The sequence below is a fragment of the Canis lupus genome, chromosome 15, assembly GCF_048164855.1.
Source record: "Canis lupus baileyi chromosome 15, mCanLup2.hap1, whole genome shotgun sequence".
NCBI classification, from domain to species: Eukaryota; Metazoa; Chordata; class Mammalia; order Carnivora; family Canidae; genus Canis; species Canis lupus.
The window spans coordinates 6,884,515-6,890,374 of record NC_132852.1 but is presented as its reverse complement, the minus strand read 5'-3'; the positions used below and the strand labels follow the sequence as shown (position 1 = coordinate 6,890,374).

Here is a 5,860-nt window from a genome sequence, read left to right as displayed (position 1 = left end):
CTCATAATTGAAGAGACCCTGAAGAATAATGTCCCTATGTCCCATTGCATTTCCTCTTAAATGGCTGCTGTCGCTTCCCCTATATTGAGCCAGTGAGTAGGAGTGAGAAATTCCCATGGGGGAGGATATAAATTTGAGCTGCAGGTTACCTAGAGGTGGCTGTGGAATTCCACTCAGGGGAAACAGGCAAAGAAGCCTCTGTGAGGAGCCAGCCTGGAAATAAAACAACTGTTTCAAGGTTCTGAACTACTGGGGAGCAAAAGCCTGCACACCAAATCATATGTGGGAATTTTTTATTAAGAATAAAAAACCACACCACTTCCTAATAACATTTTAGAACAAAAACAAATAAAGCAGATGCAATATTCTGCATAACAATTTCAGAGAAATAATATCAACAAGTACAGAAAATGTCTTCTAGGAGAAAACATGGTGTAATTTGCAGAACTCTGGATGGGATCTTTTTCTAAATCAGAAATTCAGACATTTATAAAACAATTTCAGATTAACTTGTTAATTTCTGTTTACAACCAATTTACAATTGCCAGGATGATTTCCCTACATTTGTTAGAAAATGGATTTCACTAAGACAAACTTGACATTCCGATTGGGAAGCACGCTTTCACATTCCTATAGATTTACCTAAAGAAAAACTGCAGCATCTGTGTAGTGGTGGAAGTGTATGGGTAGGGGCACAAAAGCAGGACACCCAGCACGTTGTGACTTGACCGTTTCCATGCAGTTCAGTGGAGGAATTGCTGGTTCACCACATCAGTCCAGGTGGGGACATATCCTCATTCCCACAGACACCTCCTCAGGTTCCTCTGCTGTGGAGGACAAGTCCCCAAGTCCATGAGCTGTCTCATTCCCTATGACAGTCTTCAGAGGACGGGGATACCTGCAGGTCCTCTTACGGAACTCTTGGCAAGACATGCACACAGGCTCCCTCACTCTTTACGACAGAATAAACTGTATTGGCCATAAGAAACACAATTCCCAGACATGAAAGAAACCCTGACACCTTAGATCTCTAATCTGTCTTAGGTACATGAAAATCTCCAAAAAAACCTGATTTCTTCTGCACAGATCCTATTGTCCCTTACTCTCCAGTAAGGGTGGCATGTCCAAGTTTGAATTCAGAGTGAAAATAACATTATGATGTGATGTTACAACTGCACATCTATGGTCACACTCAGAGGCGTGTGCTGGTCATGCAATAATTTCCATTCTACAATGAACTTGTCAAACTCCTCTGTAAGAAATGCAATGATAACACAGAACACATATAACCTGACCTCAAAACGCTTTTGCTAGACTCATGAACTTGGCACTGTTTTCCAAGGTATCAACCCAGGTCCAAATTTGAATTTGAACTGGTCTGAAATCCAGAGTCCACTTCTTCTGGGTCAAGAGACGCCAAGAGCAGACGGTAGCAAAATAGTCATAAAAAGTTATGTTCAGTGGGAGGCTGGGCATTTCCCTTTGGAATAAGAGTCCTTGTTAGTTTGCTTCTCTTCAGTCTTAATGTGGGAGAGAGTATGTTAGTAAATTGAACACCAATAAAAAAAATATCATTATAAAAAAAAAATAAAAAAAAAATAAAAAAAAAAATAAAAAAAGTAAAATCACTGTGGTTCAATCAGGTCTGGATGCAGTTATCGCCGGAAAATAAGCACTTAATTTCCATCTCACAATTTCCAAGCAATGACCAAGACACATCGCTAGCAAGACCCAATACACTCTTATGTTCAGAGAAATATTCTTTCAATATAAATAGAAGAAAAGCATTCGGAAGTGGGGAGCATGACGAGAGGGTCAAACATACTGACTTCAACCCCAGGTCCTCTGCATCATATCCACTGTCAACCCTGACTGCTCACTGCCTCTCAACTGCAAGGGGCCCCCACTCTCCCCAAGGCTGAAGGACCGGCATGTTCCTGGATAGACCCCATATGAAATCCACACTATCCCAATAAAAGATCATGACAATGAAACAGGTTTAAATATCAGTGTCCTCAAGTTTCAGTTGAAGGCCTTATCCCATGAACACACCTGATAGATGGTTCTTCCATACATACAGAACACACACTTCACACAACACAAAATATTTCCAGTAGGGACTGTGTTCGGGTTTGGAGTGAGTGAGTGACGCTGTGTGTATGGGTGTGTGTGCCCATGTGCACCAAAGTTAGGAGACACATCCCTGGACTCCTTCCCCAGACCTCTGTCCCTTCTTGCTCATCCTCTTGGTAGGTCTGGCTCTTCCTGGCACACGCGGGACTTTGGCCACGTCCCCGGCCACCTGAGGTGGGAGCATCCCAGCTGCAGTGGTGAGCAGGTCGACAGTCTGTTGAGGATGATTCTTCGGCATCTCAGGTCTGTATTTGGAGTGGTGAAGGATGACTGCGTTCGCAGGAAGAGCAATTTCTCTTCTCCTGACATTGAGTTCAGGCTTAGGGCGGTTGCATTCTTGGAGGCATCTCCACTGGTCTAATGTCATTTGTTGTCTGGAGGTCTCTTCCCCCCGCTCCTCCAACTCAGGATGGTTCACGGAGGGATCCGTTGCCGGCTCTCCTGAGGCCTCACCCACCACCGTGGGGTCTGCCTCGGGAGATGCGAGTCCTCCCTCCTCGACTGACTCCCTCCCAAGGTCTCTCTCCAGATCAGTCTTCTGCATATAAAAGAGGACATAGGCAGGTTGGCGCAGCGCACAAATCACATCACAGGCGCTGACCTTAGCATCATCCATTTTATACCACTGGCCATTTCCTGCCTTTATGAAACAGAAGTAATGTCCGCTGTGGCAACTCCTCCCAGCGTGCACCAGCACGGCATAGAGCACATAAACCAAGGGTCCTGCCCTCTGCTCAGACAGGCAGTGTTGCATGTCAAGGCGCTCAGGATATTGCACCTCCTTAGTCATTTTGTTGCCTGTCAAGTCTGAGAATCGTCTCAAGACCAGGATGAGGACCTTCGGGGAAGTGTGCAAAGTCTACACCTTGGACGCAGGCACCTTCTTCAGACACTTACTACAATGGTAGGCATTTTCACCTTCCAGCAGTTCGGGCTTCACCAACTGCTCCAAAGCTTGGCTGACGCTGTGAGCAGGCGCGATGTCCAGGCTGATGTCCAGGTAAGATTCCAGAGTGCTCGAAATGCCTTGGCAGTGGAGACACTGGATTTGAGACCTCCAGTACCCTCCAAAGAGTTGCTGGATGAGGGTGCTGTCCTGAGGACGCTCAGGGTCTGAGAGCTTGTCCTCAGGCAAGCATGCTTGCTGCATTGCATCCAGAATGAACATGAGATACTCATGGGCATCTTCCTGCTTGTGTCTGTGGAAGGCGGCGAGCAGGAGTGGCAGGGGCCGGAGCACACGTCCAGGATGGCAGAGAACCCGCGTCAGGTGAGCCTGCAGGGTACACAGCATGCAGGATGTCTGCTTCCTACAGGTGGTCCCGTGCTGCTGGGACAGCATGTAGCTGGCGAGGGGCTCTGTGTAGGTCAGACACTGTAGGGTCGCATTCACATAGCAAGTGTTGCCCATGTTCTGAAGCCCGGCTCCCACCTGGGAAAGGCTCTTCCAACTCAGAGGCGTCTTAGTGGGAGGCAGCCCTGCTGATGCGGGAGCCAACGGGTTAGTCAGGGAGGAGAGCGTCTTTGATGCAGGGGATGCCCTCTCGGGCACAGAGGGTCTTCCGAGGACTTCAGCACCGCCTCTCCTTGACCAGCATAACTGGGGTTTGGGAGAGGCGCTGAACTGAGGCTCCTCTGAGGGGTGGAGGTGGGCAGCCTCCATGTCTGCAGAAACAGTGTCCACAAGATACATTCAACCAGGAGCTTTGGGTTGCAAAGGGATGCTCCTCTCACTGTGCCAGTTTCCAAATGTCAGATAGTGACCCTCACCTCCACCTTTCATGGCTTTTGGGCCCTGGGATAAGGCACAAAGTCCTCTAATCCACTCTAATTGCTTGATTGGATTACGGGATTTGGGTGTGGTCCATCCCTGACAGAGACCATTCAGGTCAGCCCAGCTCCTAATCTTGCCTCCCACAACAGACAGCAACTTCAGATCTTTCTCAACCTCCCTAACTGCCCCTACCTATGTCTAACAGACTTTCTTCAGTGTTTCTATGTTCAGTGGAAATCTTAATGAGTGTCCTTTTTCTTTTTGAGTAACCTCAAGTGAGCCAAGGAGAGTTAGACATTAGTGCTCTAAGACAGGGAAGATCATTCTCCCAAAAGAGCTCAGGTATCACATAGGAACACCTTATCCTCACCAGCCAGAATGTTTGTAGCTGTAACCAATTATTTGGGAATATGGTGTCCATGCTTTGCTTCTACACCTTCATCTCTGTTTACTATGAATCCAATATACAAAGATGATGAAGGTCTTAATGAATATCATTGTCTGTCTAGGTGTGTCTCGGGTCTACAACAAGTGAAATCCTCTGGATGGTTTTATGCTTTTGGGAAACATTCCTTTAAAGCTCCTTTCTGACAGGTCTATATCTTAAATCCAGTGTTATTATGCCTAATTTTAATTTTTCCTCAGGTAATTCTACACCAATATTCTTTATATACTTTTGACTTAATTGGAGTATGTCGTAGGCTTGCACCTTTTTTACACATTATGGTTTTGGCAGTTGTAGATGCAGGGAGGTAGGCACGGGGTTAGCTCGTGGTTTGGAAGTGTCATTATGGCTTATTCTGTTTACAGAATTGGTAGTCTCTGCTGAAAGATTTTTGATTCAACAAGACAATTAATTCCTACTGTGACCATGACCATTTCCAGTTTATGAATTTGAATAAGCCTTAGGAAAGGTTAAAACCTAAGTCCATTTGTCTTCTTTACTAAACAGAGGCCAAGAGAAATTTTGCAAGGCCTTGGTCAGTGACTGGGCTGCACAAGCCCTGGGGCCCTGCTGAATACTTGATGTTCACTTGTCGTCCCTGGACACTGAGAGAATAAAAGTGTCATCTCTTATGCCACCATGTTTTAGGATATTTATTCTGAAACCATGGAGTCTAAAAAAATTTTTGTGTAGGATGCTCTTTATGATATCTCCGTGTTTAACTGAAAGTTTTAATTGACAAAATGAATATTACATCATGAATATCGTCAAACTATGACCCCATTTTTATTGCCATTAGCTCTAAATTGAGCAATCATACAGAGATATGGGGCCTAGGAATGATGTCTTTTGCTGAGTCTCCTCGTGTTGTCCAGAGATCCCATTACTCATTGTTTGACATGAGAAATAACTGTTTGGGAAGGTTTAACAATCCCTCTCTTTCTATAATCTGCTTAAACAAAGCCAGGCACATCCTCTGTGCCTGAGAAAGTACAATATTATTATTGTCTGCTTATCATTGTTTTTTTAATCATCATTCTCATTCTTATTATCTGCCTCAATTAAGTATTTAAACACCTTATGAATATTCCATGTCAGTTGATTGGCTAGATGCCTGATGAACTTCAGTAGTCTGTTACAATATCCCCAGTTCAACTTTGGACTCTATTAAAAATTTCCTCTTACTTTGAGCAGAAATCTAAGGCTGTGCAATTCCTTTCTGTTGGTCTGAGTCCTAACTGGGGTAGAACAGGTTCAGTGTTTCTTCAGCATGGCATTATCTCAGGTATACGACAGCAATATGTGTTCTTTCTCCTCCTCAAAGCTGTATTTTCCAAGAACAAGTTCCCTTTGGGAGTGACTGCCAGTTCTTTGTATTATTTCTCTTGAGAACATCTGTCACCAAAAACTTTTCAATCATTTATCTCAAAATACCTTTACTCTCTTCAGCTTAATCTTTGTTCTAAAGAAAAACTCGTTGTCCACATCACCCTGAATTCCAGAATTAA

General features: G+C 44.7%; 1 pseudogene; it reads right to left on the bottom strand.

The window, feature by feature from the left end:
* Positions 1–2,188: 2,188 nt before the first annotated feature.
* LOC140604485 (ubiquitin carboxyl-terminal hydrolase 17-like protein 6) lies at positions 2,189–3,796 on the bottom strand (annotated as a pseudogene).
* Positions 3,797–5,860: the final 2,064 nt, after the last annotated feature.